General features: G+C 42.9%; 1 protein-coding gene across 1 annotated transcript in view; it reads left to right on the forward strand.

Moving 5' to 3' along the window:
- Nucleotides 1-78: 78 nt before the first annotated feature.
- The window catches only part of LOC128690860 (UNC93-like protein MFSD11), a 184,683-nt gene continuing 166,326 nt past the window's right edge, over nt 79-18,435 (forward strand). The window contains exon 1 of the mRNA XM_070088282.1: nt 79-195. The gene's annotated coding sequence lies outside the window, so the exon portion shown is untranslated. The remainder of the gene's footprint in view (nt 196-18,435) is intronic.

Here is an 18,435-nt window from a genome sequence, read left to right on the forward strand (position 1 = left end):
GCTATAGCATATATAAGAATGTAGCAACTAACTGGTGAGAGATTCCAGAAAAGAATGTAAACAAGGAGATGGTTGACCACTGTGATGGTGAACCCTAGCAGTGACCTAAGGAATTGAACTGATGCCCACGTCCTTGCCCATTCCCCAGGCGCTCTATGACCTCCATACAGGTTTAGCCTTTCCTCAAGAGATGAAGTAAGTTTTTATTTAAGTTTCATACTTTTTTACAATGGTCATAAACATACAGGTGTTTCTGGCAGACATGCATACATTATAGACTTAATTAACCTAGCATGTACCTGGAGGTACATACTAGGATTGGGCCGAGGGGTCAACGCCCCCGCGGCCCAGTTCTTGACCAAGCCTTCTGGCGGATCAGGGCCTAATCAACCAGGCTGTTACTGCTGGCCGACGCAACCCAACATATGAGCCACAGCCCGGCTGATAGGGCACTCTCTTTAGGTATCTGTCCAGTTCCCTCTTGAAGGCAACTAGGGATTTATTGGTAATTTCCCTTATGCATGGTGGGAGGCTGTTGAATAGTCTTGGGCCCCAGACATTGTGTTTTCTCTTAGTGTACTCATGACACCTGCTTTTCATTGAGGGTATGTTGCACCGTATGCCTACCCTTTTGTTTTCGTAGGGAGTGATTTCTATGTGCAAATCTGGGACCAGTCCCTATAGGATTTTCCAGGTGTAGATTATGAAGCATCGTTCTCGCCTCCATTCCTGGGAGTACAGGTCAAAGGACTTCAAACGTTCCCAGTAATTGAGGCGCTTCACTGAAATTATACGTGCAGTGAAGGTTCCCTGCACATTCTTTACATCCGCGATTTCACCTGCCTTGAATAGGACTGTTTGTGTACAGCACTATGCCAGCCTAGAGAGAGAACGAGTCAATCGATCAATTTTTATTTCCTTGCAAGATTACATTGAGATTATGAAATTACAAAAATGAGTTGCAGTGCCTAGGTATTATGGGCAGACTTAATTTAATGGCTTACAGACCACATAACACTAAAGAAATTGAACATAGTTTGTTTAAGTTGTGCATCTTGTTTATTTATAGTACACAGTAATTTTACTCAAATTACAATAGTTTCAATAGTAAATATTGAAATTATATTATGGGAATACAACATTGTGAGTTGTTGAAAGTAGTTTACAGTATGAGAATGCTACAATTGGGTGTAAGGCAGTAATGTTTTGTGTAGGTATTTATACTGTAAGGTAGTTTTAATCCATGTATGAACTTTGGCCGTCACATTTTGAAGTTTTAAGATTTAGGTAATTGGGAGATTTTTTGTAAAGTTAAATATTGAGTATTTAGTTTAGGGTGAGTAAGTGGTTTTTGAAAAGAGTCTTAAATTGATGTTCAGACCGGGTTACTTTAGTATTTACTGGTAATGAATTCCAAATTTTGGGGCCCTTTATGTGCAAAGAGTTTTTACACAGTGTGATATGGACATGGGGTACATCAAAAAGATATCTGTGTTGTGTTATGGTCGTGTGACCTGTTAAGGTTGGCGAGAAGAAGTTTGAGTGGAAGGTTTATGTTTTAGTGTAGTGTTCCATGTATGTAGTAGGCACATGAGTAAGTATGGATGTTCTTTACGGTGAGCAGTTTTAGACTTTTGAATATTGGCGGAGTATGCTGTCGGGAGTGGGAATTTATCATTCTGACTGCAGCCTTTTGCTGGGTTATTAGTGGCCTTAGGTGATTTAGTGTTGATCCCCATGCACAAATCCCATATGTGAGATAAGGGTAGATGAGTGAATGATACAGTGCAAGGAGAGTTGACTGCGGAACAGTACCGTATCTTTGATAATATGCCAGGTAGATATTTTCTGCAATTCAGCATTAACAATGTTGGCCAGTATGACTGGGTTTGGGTGAGAGAAGACGTATGTAGTGTCATCTGCAAATAATATGGGTTTGAGTAGTTGTGATGCATTTGGTAGGTCATTAATGTAAATAAGAAAGAGGAGTGGGCCAAGGACACTTCCTTGTGGAACACCGACTGGAATTGGTTGACTGGAAGGCAGTTGAACAGTCTTGGGCCCCTGACACTTATTGTGTTGTCTCTTATCGTGCTAGTGGCACCCTTGCTTTTCATTGCGGGGATGTTGCATCGTCTGCCGAGTCTTGCTTTCGTAGGGAGTGATTTTCGTGTGCAAGTTTGGTACTAGTTCCTCTAGGATTTTCCAGGTGTATATAATCATGTATCTCTCCCTCCTGCGTTCTAGGGAGTACAGGTTTAGGAACTTCAAGCATTCCCAGTAACTGGGGTGGTTTATCGCAGTTATGTGTGCCGTGAAGGTTCTCTGTACATTTTTTAGTTCAGCAATTTCACCTGCCCTGAAAGGTGCTGTTAGTGCAGCACTATTCCAGCCTAGATAGAACAAGCCACCTGAAGTGTCATCATGGGCTTGGCATCTCTAGTTTTGAAGGTCCTCATTATCCATCCTGTCATTTTTCTAGCAGATGCGATTGATACAATGTTATGGTCCTTAAAGGTGAGATCCTCTGACATTATCACCCCCAGGTCTTTGACATTAGTTTTTCGCTCTATTGTGTGGTTGGAATTTGTTTTATACTCCGATGAAGTTTTAATTTCCTCACATTTTCCATATCGGAGTAATTGAAATTTCTCATTGAACTTCATATTGTTTTCTGCGGCCCATTTAAAGATTTGGTTGATGTCCGCCTGGAGTCTTGCAGTGTCTTCAATGGCGGACACTCATGGAAATTCGGGTATCATCTGCAAAGGAAGACACGGCGCTGTGGCTTATATCCCTGTCTATGTCCAATATGAGGATGAGGAACAAGATGGGAGCGAGTACTGTGCCTTGTGGAACAGAGCTTTTCACCGTAGCCGCCTCAGATTTTACTCTGTTGACTAATACTGTTTGTGTTCTATTTGTTAGGAAATTATAGATCCATCTACTGACTTTTACTTTTATTCTTTTATCACGCATTTTGTGTGCTATTTCACCATGGTCACACTTGCCAAAGGCTTTTGCAAAGTCTGTGTATAGCTGTGGATGAAATATTTTGACATTTCTTGAACATTTGTGAGTAAGTTGTCTCTGAATTTATTAATTTTATCGCATTCCAGCACATAATGACGCAAAGGTGTGATAGTTGTCTATCTGGCAAAGTTTACTTTTGGTTATGTCTACATCAGCTGGTGACACTCTGTGATGTAGTTCAGCTGGGCTTGTGAGGTCTCTGGGGAGACCTAATTTAACCAATTATATGGTCACCTTGCCTTGGCAAATGTCTGTCAGAGACACGCCTTTTCGGCTTATGTATCAGATCTCGGCGTCAGGTCGTACACGTGATGCACACCCAATTGTGGGGGGGGGGGTGCTTGGACCACCATATAAGCCCAAGGAACAGCTGAACAGAGGAGATTCGTGTGGAGCTCTGGCCTGGGTGCAGAGCTCTGAGCAGAGGGACTTCGAGCGGAGCTGCTGCTGGGGTGCAGGGCTCGGGAGAAGGCTGCCGAAGTCTCTGGAGGAGACTGTTGGAGACATTGGGCAGAGTACTGGCTTGGAGCAGTACTCGTGCTGTGTAGGTCTTGGGACCTGTGGTGAACTGTCCTCTGAACTATATTGTAAGTTATATTCATTTTTGCCAAGTTGATTGTATTCTCTGTCTCACTGCTTATGTGTACCATCCCATTTATCTAAACCACAATAATGTTCTGTTCCCAAATATATTATTGTACAAGGACTTAATAATAAACTGTGTTTGAGTAGAATAGTAATATTCACTGTCCCCGTTATTTGTTCTTTTATTCATTATTTTATTTCAAAGTCAGTTCCTGATCAGCCGGGCTGTGGCTCGTACGTTGGTTTGCGTGCAGCCAGCAGCAACAGTCTGGTTGATCAGGCTCTGATCCACCAGCAGGCCTGGTCACAGACCGGGCCGCGGGGGCGTTGACCCCCGGAACTCTCTCCAGGTGAGTAGTGTGGAGTGTAGAGTTAATGAGTCTCTCGTGGTGGTCACCAGTGACCTCACGTTACCTGTTTACCTCTGCCTCGACTCACCTCTCGCCCACCTCTCCTGCCAACTCCCTCACCTTACTAGGTTAGGTTAGGTAAGGTTCGTCAGGAAACAGGACAAATGTTTTCTGACGCGGGTCTTAGTCAGATGATGACCCGCCTTTGGAGCTTTTGGTCATCTGACCGAGGCCTTCCGCTGGCTTACCGGTCCACCCCTTTAAAAAAAAAAAAACCCTCACCTTACTCCCATATTCCCCACTTATATACGTTCCATTACCCCCCCCCCCCCACATGACAGCTCAGGTAACCTCCTAGCCGGAGCCGGGAGGTAGTGACGCCCAAGAATCTGCTATATAAACTCAAGTTTTCGATACTTTTAAATTTTACTTTTGCAGCTGTATTAGTTTTCAAATTCTCTACGGTCATGTTGGGAAAAAATGTTTTATAAGATAGTCCAATTTGATTAAAACCCAACAATTTCAGGTTTAAAAAAAAAATATTTCTTGCATTGACAAATTTGCATCTTGAGCACTAAACTGAATGCGTGTTCTCCGGGTCGTAAGATACGTCAGTCGTTAAATGTTACAGCCTTTCAGAAAAATGAGATTCGTATATTTTGAACGTGATGATTAAACGGAAATGAAAAAAAACGCTCATTAAACAAAATGGTCAGACCTGCATTAACCTATTTGAATGTCACTCTCCGCCATCACTGAATTAAGAGGCGTCTGTTTTGAACGCTTGAAGCTACGCCATTGAAGGTTTTGGAAGTTGTCTGAGTCGTTCCAGGATGCTGGGAACGGGGTCAATAACTTTAGTCATAGAGCACATGCATATACAAGTTATTTCTAGAATCTGGTCGTTGCTACTGTACACAAGCTCAAGCTTTGAGTGAAAGAATATTAGAAAATTGGAGGAAGAAAAGACTCAGACAAGAACTTAAGTTCTTGTCTGAAGTGTTAGAGATAGGGACGGAGCGATACCAATTTTTATAATAATAATAATAATAATAATAATAATAATAATAATAATAATTAATCTTTATTTCTACAGGTACATGATACAACTTATACATTCCAAACTGACATCAGTGACATTATCTAGAAAGCCCCTTGTTATGCAGAGTATTTCGGGTAAATTTAGTTAATTTTGTCCCCAGGATGCGACCCAAACCTGTCAGTAATACCCGGGTGCCTATTTATTGCTAAGTGAACAAGGACAGTAGGTATCTTAAGGAAACACCCAATGTTTTCACCCGTACCGGGAATCGAACCACGGACCTCAGTGTATTACCTGGAGTTTACCTGGAGAGAGTTCCGGGGGTCAACGCCCCCACGGCCCGGTCTGTGACCAGGCCTCCTGGTGGATCAGAGCCTGATGTGGGGATGTTGCATCGTCTGCCAAGTCTTTTGCTTTCATAGTGAGTGATTTTCGTGTGCAAGTTCGGTACTAGTCCCTCTAGGATTTTCCAGGTGTATATAATCATGTATTTCTCCCGCCTGCGTTCCAGGGAATACAGGCTCAGGAACCTCAAGCGCTCCCAGTAATTGAGGTGTTTTATCTCTGTTATGCGCGCCGTGAAGGTTCTCTGTACATTTTCTAGGTCAGCAATTTCACCTGCCTTGAAAGGTGCTGTTAGTGTGCAGCAATATTCCAGCCTAGATAGAACAAGTGACCTGAAGAGTGTCATCATGGGCTTGGCATCCCTAGTTTTGAAGGTTCTCATTATCCATCCTGTCATTTTTCTAGCAGATGCGATTGATACAATGTTATGGTCCTTGAAGGTGAGATCCTCCGACGTGATCACTCCCAGGTCTTTGACGTTGGTGTTTCGCTCTATTTTGTGGCCAGAATTTGTTTTGTACTCTGATGAAGATTTAATTTCCTCGTGTTTACCATATCTGAGTAATTGAAATTTCTCATCGTTGAACTTCATATTGTTTTCTGCAGCCCACTGAAAGATTTGGTTGATGTCCACCTGGAGCCTTGCAGTGTCTGCAATGGAAGACACTGTCATGCAGATTCGGGTGTCATCTGCAAAGGAAGACACGGTGCTGTGGCTGACATCCTTGTCTATGTCAGATATGAGGATGAGGAACAAGATGGGAGCGAGTACTGTGCCTTGTGGAACAGAGCTTTTCACCGTAGCTGCCTCGGACTTTACTCTGTTGACTACTACTCTCTGTGTTCTGTTAGTGAGGAAATTATAGATCCATCGACCGACTTTTCCTATTATTCCTTTAGCACGCATTTTGTGCGCTATTACGCCGTTTCCAACCGAGCTACAAGACACCATTTTGCCGGTATTGATGCTCTTATTTTTGACCGATACCGATACCATCAAAACTGGCCGATACCCACCAATACCGCTGCTTAGGTACACCCATAGCTAGAGAATATACCAATGACGGGATGAGAGGGGTGAGAACGGTTAAAAATGAGAAGAGTTGGAAATCGAAAATGAAGGAGATAAGAGAAGAAATATAACCCTCCCGCCTCCCCACTATACTGTTCCTCTCCTATCCCATCCCTCCTAAACATCCCACTCTCTCATCCCCTTTTCCTCATCCCTCCACCCGACCCCTTCTTCATCCCTCCACCACACCTTCCCTCATCCCTCCACCACACCTTCCCTCTTCCCTCCACCAGACCCTCTTCTGCATCCCCTCTCCCTCATCCCCTCCGCTCTTCCACCGGGACAGTGACGTACACAACAGCGGGGATGAGGACTTAAAACTAAAATTAGCAGAATGTATGACAACTGCGATCAGGTGTTCATTCTCGACGCCTCCACCAACTGACTCGCATGGCTCGTGTGCATGTCTGTGCGTGCGCCCTCGTGTGTGTATGCGTGTGCGCGCGCGCTCGTGTGGGTGTATGGCCCACTTAATATTTGTATTTATAACTCATTACAGTTGTGACCAGGTGTGGACGTATCAGTGGTTCATTACTTTGTAATTTGTTCATGACTGTAACCATGTATAGGAGTGAGAATGATTCATTACCTTTGTAACTTGCCATGATTGTGACCAGATCTACCTGGAGTTCATTACCTTTGTAACTAGTTCAACTATCATAACTTTGGGGTCCAGTCCCTGGACCCAATATGTACCTTTGTTATATTTTGACTACCGCCCACAGGATGGGTATGGGGTGCATAATAAAGATGTTAAACTTAAATTCCACCACCCGACTCACATGAGTGGGGGAGGGAAGGAGAGGATCCACCTCCACCACCTGTACTCTCTCGAAAGGCGTAGACTTATGGGGAATATGATCGAGGTGTATAAATGGAAAAGAGGAATAAAGGGGATGTAAATAGCGTGCTGAAAATTTCTAGCCAAGACAGGACTCGCAGCAATGGTTTCAAGTTGGAAAAATTCAGATTCAGGAAGGATATAGGAAAGTACTGGTTTGATAATAGTTGTGGATGAGTGGAAGTACGGTTATAGAGGCTAAAACGTTGTGTAGTTTTTAAAAATAGGTTAGATAAATACATGAGTGGGTGTGAGTTGGACCTGACTAGCTTGTGCTACTAGGTCTGATGCCGTGCTCCTTCCTTAAGTGGAAGTGACATGACTAGGTGGGTCATTGGGCTAATCCGGGGGGGGGGGAGAGACATGGGACCTGCTGCGCATGGGTCAGTAGGCCTGTTGCAGTGTTCCTTCTTTCTTATGTTATTATGTTCCACCACCTGACTTACATGAGTGGAGGAGGGAAGGAGAGGATCCACCTCCACTACCTGACTCACATGGGTGGGGGAGGGAAGGGGAGGATCTACCTGACTCACATGGGTGGGGGAGGGAAGGAGAGGATCCACCTCCACCACCTGGCTCACATGGGTGGAGGGGAATTCAGCACTGAATTTGCACTCTCTAGAAAGATGTATAATTAAGGGAGATATGACTGAATATTGGCAGTTTGGAGGGATAAGTTGTGTATCTTTATACGTATATGCTTCTAAACTGTTGTATTCTGAGCACCTCTGCAAAAGCAGTGATAATGTGTGAGTGTGGTGAAAGTGTTGAATGATGATGAAAGTATTTTCTTTTTGGGGATTTTCTTTCTTTTTTGGGTCACCCTGCCTCGGTGGGAGACGACCGACTTGTTGAAAAAAAAAAAAAAAAAAATGACTGAAGTGTAAAAATGGAAAACAAGAACAAATAAAGGGTTCAAGAAATCTTAGTAACACGATTCAAAGATGTGTTGAATCCATAGCAAGCGAGTTTAAAGACTCGTTTGTAAGGTAAAAGGACACAAGTGCAACTATTGCGATATTTTATTGCGACAACGTTTCGCTCGCCAGGAACTTTGTCAAGCCGTTACAAACAATACAGGAGGTACTTGCACCTCACTCTACACCCGATCTATGATCAGTTGCAATCTAATTTTGCTTGGTAAAGAAAACATGGAAGCTGAGCTGTTGTTTTGGTGTACATATTCGATCGTCATTTCCAGATATTGAAACGAGAGAGAGGGGTCGCAGCCACCTTGAGACGGGCTCGCAGCCCCCTTATGAGAGGATTCGTCGCTCCCTTTTGCTGCTCGCATCTGGTTGGAGATAATTTCTCTACACTTGTTTCTTTTTACCTAACATATTGTCTGTAATTTTACCAACATTATTACAATAGGACTCGTTTGTCATGGGCTCAAGCTCTACCCGTTTTGTGATTTGTAAATAAAGGGGATGTAAATAGTGTTGAAAATATGTAACCAAGACAGGACTCGTAATAATGGATTCAAGTTGGACATATTTTTAGTAAGGATAGAGGGAGGAACTGTTTGGCAATTGAGTTGAAGGTGAGGTTGTGAGTTGTATCTGCCTAGCATGGTCCCGGTGATATGGTAGCAGTAATGGTATATAATACCGACAAATTGATGAATATGACACGTGTGCAACACCTGAGTATCCGTATTCCGAAGACATCTCCGATTTGAACACCTTCATATAACTTGTCTGTTTGAAGTGATAAACCCACTGGTTGGCGAAACGTCTGTAGAATATAGATACATAGGATTTGCACATGCGTTTTTTTCATCATGTGCCAGCAGACCTGCTGCAATGTTCCTACATTCTTGTGTTCCTGTGAGAGTAACAAATGCTCTCTTTCCAGAGAGCTACCATTTTTCACCATTGTTTAACCTTGTTAAGTCTTTCTAAAGTATTTACTCGAGTGACACTACTCGGCATCTTGTGGCACTCCTCTACAACTCTACAGTATCTCCAAAATAATGCTTACCTATGTCTTTATTACTATAAATTTGCCCAATTCGAATTTATTGAGTCAAGTTCTTCCTCATCTCATGTTTATTTGCAGTTTGTGGATTTCGTGTAATCTGTTCTAGCCACAGTACTTTTATTTTTCATGGTAAAATTGTAAAATAACGAGAGTGCTGTGGCTCAGCTGATAGCGTCCTCGTCTCGCACGCTGAGGGACCGGTGATCTCTTCCCTGCGCGGGTGAAACGTTGGACATGTTTCCTTATCTGCCGCCTCTATTCGTCTTCCAGTAAGTAGGTAGCAGGGTGTTAGTCGACTGTTGTGGGTTGCATCCTGGGGGAAGGAGATTAAAGGACCCCAGTGGAAATAAAACAGATGACGCACGAACTTTATCGGGTTATCCTTGGTGGTTAACCCTCCGGGCTAGAAATCCCAACAAAATCTTATCTTAACACTACCTATAATGTGACCTATATTATAATCCAATGTTTTCGTGAGAGAATAATATTGCTAAGAATAATAATGAAGCCATGAAAAAGAAAAATTTAAGGGCTAGAAAAGAGGAGGTTAATAAAGTGAAGAAAGATGGAAAAAAAAATAGACGAAAGTAAGTGGCAGAAATAAAAATTAACGGGGAAGCAGAGAATAAAAAGAATAAGATAATATGCACACAGTAGATGTGTAATCACATGCAAGTCACACTAATCTCTTCGCTGTGTTCAGCTCAAATCAACATAAAGAAACTGAACCATTTATTAATATTTTTTTGACTGAAAGTGCGCGCGAGAATCTGCCAAAAACTTTCTATGTAGGTCAGGTGAGTGCCAGCTCTCCCTTTTCCAACCATCGTAAACATAAGAGAACCAGTGCCAAATAGTTTGCTGGCCGCACGTGCCTTCCCATAATGCCCCACTGTAAACATTAATCATCTCTACCTGGGGTTTACCTAGAGAGTATTCCGGGGTCTATGCCTCGCAGCCCTGTCCATGACCAGACCTTGCAGTAGATCAGGGCCTGATCAACCAGACTGTTACTGCTGGGCACACGCAATCCAGCGTACTAACCACAGCCCGGCTGGTTAGGTACTAACTTTAGGTATCTTTCCAACTCCCTCTTGAAGACAGCTAGGAGTAATCCCTCTTAGGTATGCTGGGAGGCAGTTCAACAGTCTTGGGCCCTTGACATTTAGTGTACTCATGGCATCCTTGGTTTTCGGTGGGGGATGTTACACCGCCTGTCGAGTCTTTAGCTTTCTTGGGGAGTGATTTCCGTGTGTAGATTTGGGATTAATCCCTCTTGGATTTCCCCACGTGTAAATTATGATGTATCCTTTTTTGAGGACATGTCAAGGGACTTCAACTGTTCCCAGTAACTCAGGTACTTTATTGTACTTATACGTACAGTGAAAGGTGTCTGTATTATCCAGGTCTGCAATTTCACCTGCCTTAAAATGAGCCGTTAGCGTGCAGCAGTACTCCAGCCTGGAGACAAAAAGTGATTTGAAGAGAATTGTCATTGGCTTTGCATTCCTAGTTTTGAAGGTTCTCATTATCCATCCTATTATTTTCTTAGCAAATGTAACATTGTTGGGATCTTTGATAGTGAGATTCTCCGACATTATCACTTCTAAGTCTTTCACATTTGTTTTTTTGCTCTATTGTGTGGTTAAAATTTGTTTTATACCCCAATCCAGGTTTTATTTCCTCGAGTTTTCCATAGCGGAGTAATTGAAATTTGTCCTCAGTGAACTTCATAATGTTTTCTGAGGCCCATTTGAAGACTTGGTCCGCTTGGAGATTTGCAGTGTCCTCAATGGATGACAGTCATACAAATTCTGGTATCGTCAGCAAAGGAAGACAGTGGCTTATATTTCTAAGTCAGATATGTGGATGAGGAAAAGGATGGGAACTTTTCACTGTAGCCGCCTCTGACTTTATTCTGTTTACTAGTGCTCTTTGTGTTCTGTTCGTTAGAAAGTTAAAAGAGCCATATACCCACTTTTACATTTATTCATTTATCACGCATTTTGTGTGCTATTTACACCATGATTGCACTTATCGAAGGCCTTCACAGTCTGTGTATACTACATCTGCTTTCTGTTCGTCCCCCAGTGCATACAAGACCACGTCATAGTGGTCCAGTAGTTGTGAGAGGCAGGATCGACCTGCTCTAAACCCATGCTGCCCTGGGTTGTGCAATTCTTGGGTATCCAAGTGGTTGGCGATCTTGCTTCTTAGAATCCTTTCAAAGATTTTTGTGATGTGGGGCATTAGTGCTGTCGGTTTGTAAATCTTTGCAATTTCTTTACTGCCACCTATGTGGAGTGGGGCTATATCCGTTGTTTTTAGTGGCTGTGGGATGACTCCCGTATCTAGGCTCTCTCTCCATAGAATATTTAAGGCACGTGAAAGGGGTTTCCTGAAGTTCTTGATGAACACAGAGTTCCACGAATTTGGGTCTGGGGCAGAGTATATGGCCATGTCATTGCTTTTTTCAAAGTCTTGTGGTGTTAGGATTACATCAGAAATTCTTGAATTAACCAAATTTTGAATCTCGTTCATAAAAATCATTTAGATTGTCGACCCTTAGTCTGATTAACGTCTCACTAAACATTGAGTCTTATTGTGACTTCAGTATCTCAGCCATTTCTTTGCTGTCATCTGTGTAAGTCCCATCTCTTTAAGTAAGTGCCCAATACTGGATGTGTTTTTTGCCCTAGATTTGGCATAAGAAAATAAATATTTTGGGTTTCTTTCAATTCCATTTACTGTTTTAAGTTCTTTCTGTGTTTCCTGTTTTTTTATTTTGTGATTCCTTATGCTTAAGTTCACAATTTTCTATTTCTCTAGCCAGTACCTTCTTCCGTATTCCAGATAGACTAACCTCTTGGAGCAGTTCTGTGATTTTTCACCTTCGCCTGTAGAAGGAGAGTCTCTAGTTTACATCTCGTCGTTTTTCTTAGGGGAATGTGCCTTGAGCGTACCTCAAGTGCCGGAGTTAATTCGATATAGGCATAGGTTCTGATCCGTGTTGTTTAGGAGATCTTCCCAGCTTATTTCATTTAGGACATGGTTAATGGATCCCACTGGATGTTTCTTTTGGTGAAGACACCCTCATAATTGATCTCGTTTTGCTGGTCAGGACCCCGGCGCAAACACGCCTGTATTTCGATTACGTTGTGATCTGAGTGCATTGTCTTTGATACTGTTATATTTCGTACCAGATAGTCATTTTTTGTACCATACTTAAAATACATATAAGTGATAATAATGTCCTGTTGTGTCTGTGACCTGTAGAAAAATTAGACCTTTTATCTCTTTTTCTTGGATTGAATCTAAATATCCTTAACCTTCTTGCTCTCTTCATTTGGCCTCATTGGGGAGAAAAATTTCCCCCTTTATGAAATTCAGCTCCAAGATAGAGGGAAAAGGGACTATCTGTTCTGTTTTAACGTAGTTTCTCCTGGTAGGGCTACGATGGTCATGTCACTTCACTCGATGGAAACCAGATCATCTTACGGCATTTCAGGTGTCCCCTCCAGTGAGACATCGGGTGGCCATCTGGTAGACTCTCCCCTCAAGGGAGGTTCCTTGACGCTGGTGAGGGGCTCTTGATCTAGGGAATTGGATCTGTGCTCCAGTTCCCTGAATTGAGCCTGAATACCTTCCATCCCCCCACAGGCGCTGTATAATCCCTATGGGTATAGCGCTCCCCCCATGATAATACTCCCTGGTGATAAAAGTACTACTGGAGGTTGCCTGCAGATCCGGGAGCGGTAACTGAATGTGTATGACTCCTGCCATTCTTGCCTGTGTTTGCCCACCACATTATTAGCTAAAAAAAGACGATTGCACAGTTCGTGTCTAAATAGGTTTATTAAGCAACAATTAGGGGCAGCTCCAGCAAGAAACGAAAATATGCTACGTCCGCATCCTGAACTACGGTCACTCTAAGTAACTCACAACACCAGGCATACTATTGTTGTAGTTTGTAGCATTGCTACCACACTATTGTTATTTGTAGCAATGCCAGCACACTACTGTTGTATTTCGGAGCAATGCCAGCACACTACTGTTGTAGTTCGGAGCAATGCCAGCACACTACTGTTGTAGTTCGGAGCAATGCCAGCACACTACTGTTGTAGTTCGGAGCAATGCCAGCACACTACTGTTGTAGTTCGGAGCAATGCTAGCACACTACTGTTGTAGTTCGGAGCAATGCCAGCACACTACTGTTGTAGTTCGGAGCAATGCCAGCACACTACTGTTGTAGTTCGGAGCAATGCCAGCACACTACTGTTGTAGTTCGGAGCAATGCTAGCACACTACTGTTGTAGTTCGGAGCAATGCCAGCACACTACTGTTGTAGTTCGGAGCAATGCCAGCACACTACTGTTGTAGTTCGGAGCAATGCCAGCACACTACTGTTGTAGTTCGGAGCAATGCTAGCACACTACTGTTGTAGTTTGGAGCAATGCCAGCACACTACTGTTGTAGTTCGGAGCAATGCCAGCACACTACTGTTGTAGTTCGGAGCAATGCCAGCACACTACTGTTGTAGTTCGGAGCAATGCCAGCACACTACTGTTGTAGTTCGGAGCAATGCCAGCACACTACTGTTGTAGCTTGTAATGCCAGCACATTACTATTGTAGCTTGTAGCAATGCCAGCACACTACTATTGTAGCTTGTAGTAATACCAGCACACTACTGTTGTAGTTAGTAGCAATGCCAGCACACTTCTGTTGTAACTTGCAGTAATGCCAGCACATTACTGTTGAGCTTGTAGCAATGCCAGCACACTACTGTTGTAGCTTGTAATGCCAGCACAATACTATTGTAGCTTGTAGCAATGCCAGCACATTACTATTGTAGCTTGTAGCAATGCCAGCACACTACTATTGTAGCTTGTAGTAATACCAGCACACTACTGTTGTAGTTAGTAGCAATGCCAGCACACTTCTGTTGTAACTTGCAGTAATGCCAGCACATTACTGTTGAGCTTGTAGCAATGCCAGCACACTACTATTGTAGCTTGTAGCAATGCCAGCACACCTCTGTTGTAGCTTGTAGCAATGCCAGCACACTACTGTTGTAACTTGTAGCAATGCCAGCACATTACTGTTGTATCTTGTAGCAATGTCAGCACACTACTGTTGTAGCTTGTAGCAATGCCAGCACACTACTGTTGTAACTTGTAGCAATGCCAGCACATTACTGTTGTATCTTGTAGCAATGTCAGCACACTACTGTTGTAGCTTGTAGCAATGCCAGCACACTACTGTTGTAGCTTGTAGTAATGCCAGCACACCTCTGTTGTAGCTTGTAGCAATGCCAGCACACTACTGTTGTAGTTTATAGCAGTGCCAGCACACTACTGTTGTAGTTTATAGCAGTGCCAGCACACCTCTGTTGTAGTTTGTAGCAATGCCAGCACACTACTGTTGTAACTTGTAGCAATGCCAGCACATTACTGTTGTATCTTGTAGCAATGTCAGCACACTACTGTTGTAGTTTATAGCAGTGCCAGCACACCTCTGTTGTAGTTTGTAGCAATGCCAGCACACTACTGTTGTAACTTGTAGCAATGCCAGCACATTACTGTTGTATCTTGTAGCAATGTCAGCACACTACTGTTGTAGCTTGTAGCAATGCCAGCACACTACTGTTGTAGCTTGTACCAGTGCCAGCACACCGCTGTTGTAGTTTGTAGTAGTGCCAGCACATTATTGCTGCAGTTTGCTTTCCATGCCCGTAAGTTTTGTCATAGGCAAAGTCTATGGCAGACATCAGGAGCAGCGACCACTGGCTTATTAGTGCTGCTCGGTGGAGTCTGCCATAATGACCCCTCAAGGGAGGTTCCTTGACGCTGGTGAGGGGATCTTGATCTAGGGAACTGGATCTGTGCTCCAGTTCCCTGAATTAAGCCTGAATATCTTCCACCCCTTCCCCTCCCAGAGGCACTGTATAATCCTACGGGTTTAGCTCTTCCCCCTTGATTATAATAATGCGCATAACAAGTGGAGTGTGTCTGGTGTGGCCCCTGGTAACCACCACAAGCTGTGGGTGGTATCCAACATAACTCACCCGTTAACAAGTATACCCGACCTCCCACGTTGTGTGGCTCATGTACTAACAGATATACGCACCTTGTGTCGAGGGTGGCCCACATAATTGTGGAAAATATTTTGTATTTTTCATCTTGGCGTGGTCAATATTGATGCTTTCTGTTTTTTAATTAATTGATTTGTTTGCAGAGTAACAATGCGTTATTATTCCTGCAGAAATTCACGTTTTTGGTGTTCATCGTTAATTTAATATTTGAAGCTATATATTAGAGCCTCTATCACAGGATGATTTTCCTATCATATTCCATCACACACGATAGTTTTTCTGTCATATTCCCTCACACACTGGATGGTTTTCCTGTCATATTCGATCCGCAGGATGGTTTTCCCTGCCATAGTCCATCACACAGAATGCGTTAAACTGTAATGTAATCTGGCGAGACAGATCGTTGAGGAAAGTAGAAGCACACGAAATAGATTTTTTTTCCTGGATAGAGGCATGGTTGACAGATGACCTGTACCTTGCTCAGTGAAGAAGTGTACTCTCTGTGGACTGAATCAAGATGCCCTCCATTGAGCAACTTTACAGCAGCTTAAGGAGGAACTGAGGGTGGCGAAGCTCAAGATACAGTGATTGACGGAGAAAAACAAGAGGATTTGTAGTAGTAGTCCTGTTGTGAGTCATCGGGTCAAGAAGGGAACCTGGGCAGTGGCCGGACAGCATGGAACAAAGTTGAAGATGAAGAGGACAAATGGAAACATAGAAACAGTGAAGAAGAAAGAGACTGCTGTGTAAACTTCGAACTCTTTCTCTGTGCTACCAGACCAATGTGAGTCGACTACTGGGAACATCACAATATTGGAGACAGTCAGTTTAGGTACATGGATAGGGCCTTCTGCTTGAAGGATAGGAATAGAAGACAGAGGGTGTGCTTCCCTGGTGCTGGGATGGAGGATATTGTTAGCCGGCTTGACATCATATATGGTAATGGGATCAAGCCTATCTGCCTCAGTGCTGGAGGCAATGATGTAGGCAAGCGTAGAAGTGAGGATTTAGTTAGAAGGTATAGGGCAGCAATAGACATTATTAGGAAGTAGGGAGGGAGCCCTGTTATATGTGACATTTTGCCAAGAAGGGGTGTTGGAAATGAATGGCTGACCAGAGCGATTGGTATAAATTTCTGGCTGGACAAACACTGTAAGGACAATGCAGTACCATTCATTGACAACTGGGGCCACTTCTATGACCGAAATGACATGTAGGAGGGAGAGATATATGATATACACCTGGAACTAGTACCAAATTTGCCCATGAAAGTCACTCCCTACGAAAGCAAAAGACTCGGCAGATGGTGCAACATTTCCCCATTGAAAAGCAGGGGCGCAACTAGTACGATAAGAGACAACACAAGTGTCAGGAGCCCAAAACTGTTCAACTGCCTCCCAGCATACATCAGGGTGATCACCAATAGACCCCTGGCTGTCTTCAAGCAGGCGCTGGACAGGCACCTAAAGTCAGTACCTGACCAGTCGGGTTGTGGTTCGTACGTTGGATTACGTGCGGCCAGCAATAACAGCCTGGTTGATCAGACCCTGATCCACCATAAGGCCTGGTCACAGACCGGGCAGCTGGGGTGTTGACCCCCGGAACTCTCTCCAGGTATACTCCAGGTACGCCGGTGATGGGGTTCACTTATACAGGGCAGGTGTGGGTTTTCTCGCTAGCTCAGTTGAGGGTGTTGTTAGGGCTTTAAACTAGGATTAGTTAGAGGTATGGGTTTAGGAATGGAAAATAATGAGTGTCGAAATATTGATTTAGGCTTTGATTCAAATTCAAATTCAAAGTTTATTCTCTATAAGGATTACAATGCTGAGTTTACAGAATTTGGTTATTGTATTGTTTAGATGTAGTAAAATAATAATTACAGAGTGTACCACTAGAACACCTAGCATGGCTAGGCATTTCGGGCAGACTTAAATTAAATCTTAAGTTTAAAATATTACAAAATTATGAGGTAAGTTGGTATTATGGCTAAGTGACTAAATACTAGTTTGTGAGTTTAGCAATGTGAATGCTTTTGTTTTGGCACTATACATAGTTTCAGTATTGGAGTATCACAGGCCAACTTATGACTAGTTAAGGTTCATTATTTTGAGATTGATATCATAAATCTTAACAATAACAGTCATCGAGTAACACAGGGTAATGATAGCAACAGAAATTGTGTAATAGATAAACTGAATAGGAAGAAGGTTCACAAGAAAAAACGCATTAATGTATTTTATACTGTCTAAGCGCCAGAAATAAAATGAATTACGTTTGGTAGCATGTGCTGGGAACTTTGATGTCATTGCAATAACTGAAACATGGTATAATTTAAAGAGTTGGGATATGATTGTTGAGTGTCATATTCAAGGGTTTAAGTTGTTCCATGTAGATAAATATAACGGGAAAGGGGGTGGAGTTCCATTATATGTACGAGAAAATGTAAATTGTTGCATAAAAACAGGTATTAAAATAGATGGATCAGTAACAGAATCTGTTTGGGTAGAGTTTCTAGAAAGTCAAGAAAAACTAATTCTAGGTGTAACATACCGACCTCCAGGCTTGGATCACGATAGAGGGAGACTTCTTTGGGACGAAATTGTTAGGGCTTCTAGACACAATAACGTAGTAGGGGATTTTAAGTTTAATCAGATTGACAGGACTTCTTTGACCGGTAATCTGGAGTCCATTGACTTTATGGAAGTAGTTCGGGACTGTTTTCTGAAACTGTGTGTAACAGAGCCTACCAGAGGTAATAATTTGCTCCACCTAGTCTTGTCAAATAAAGAAACCCTCGTAAAAAATCTGGAGATTACTGAAGAGCTTGGTACAAGTGATCACAAATCCATAACTTTTAACATTACCTGGGAGTACGAGAAAAAAAAAAGATAATACGGTAAAAGTCCCCAATTTTCGTTCTACCGATTATATTGGACTTAAGGAACACCTAAGTCGTGAAGAGTCTGAAGCACAGACAAGGTTAGGTTAGGTAAGGTTCGTCAGGAAACACGACAAGTACTATTTCCTGACAAGGGTCTTAGTCAAATGATGACCCGCCGTTCGAGCTTTTGCATTTTTCTACATTGAACTGC

This window comes from Cherax quadricarinatus, chromosome 24 (genome assembly GCF_038502225.1).
Source record: "Cherax quadricarinatus isolate ZL_2023a chromosome 24, ASM3850222v1, whole genome shotgun sequence".
Taxonomy (NCBI): domain Eukaryota; kingdom Metazoa; phylum Arthropoda; class Malacostraca; order Decapoda; family Parastacidae; genus Cherax; species Cherax quadricarinatus.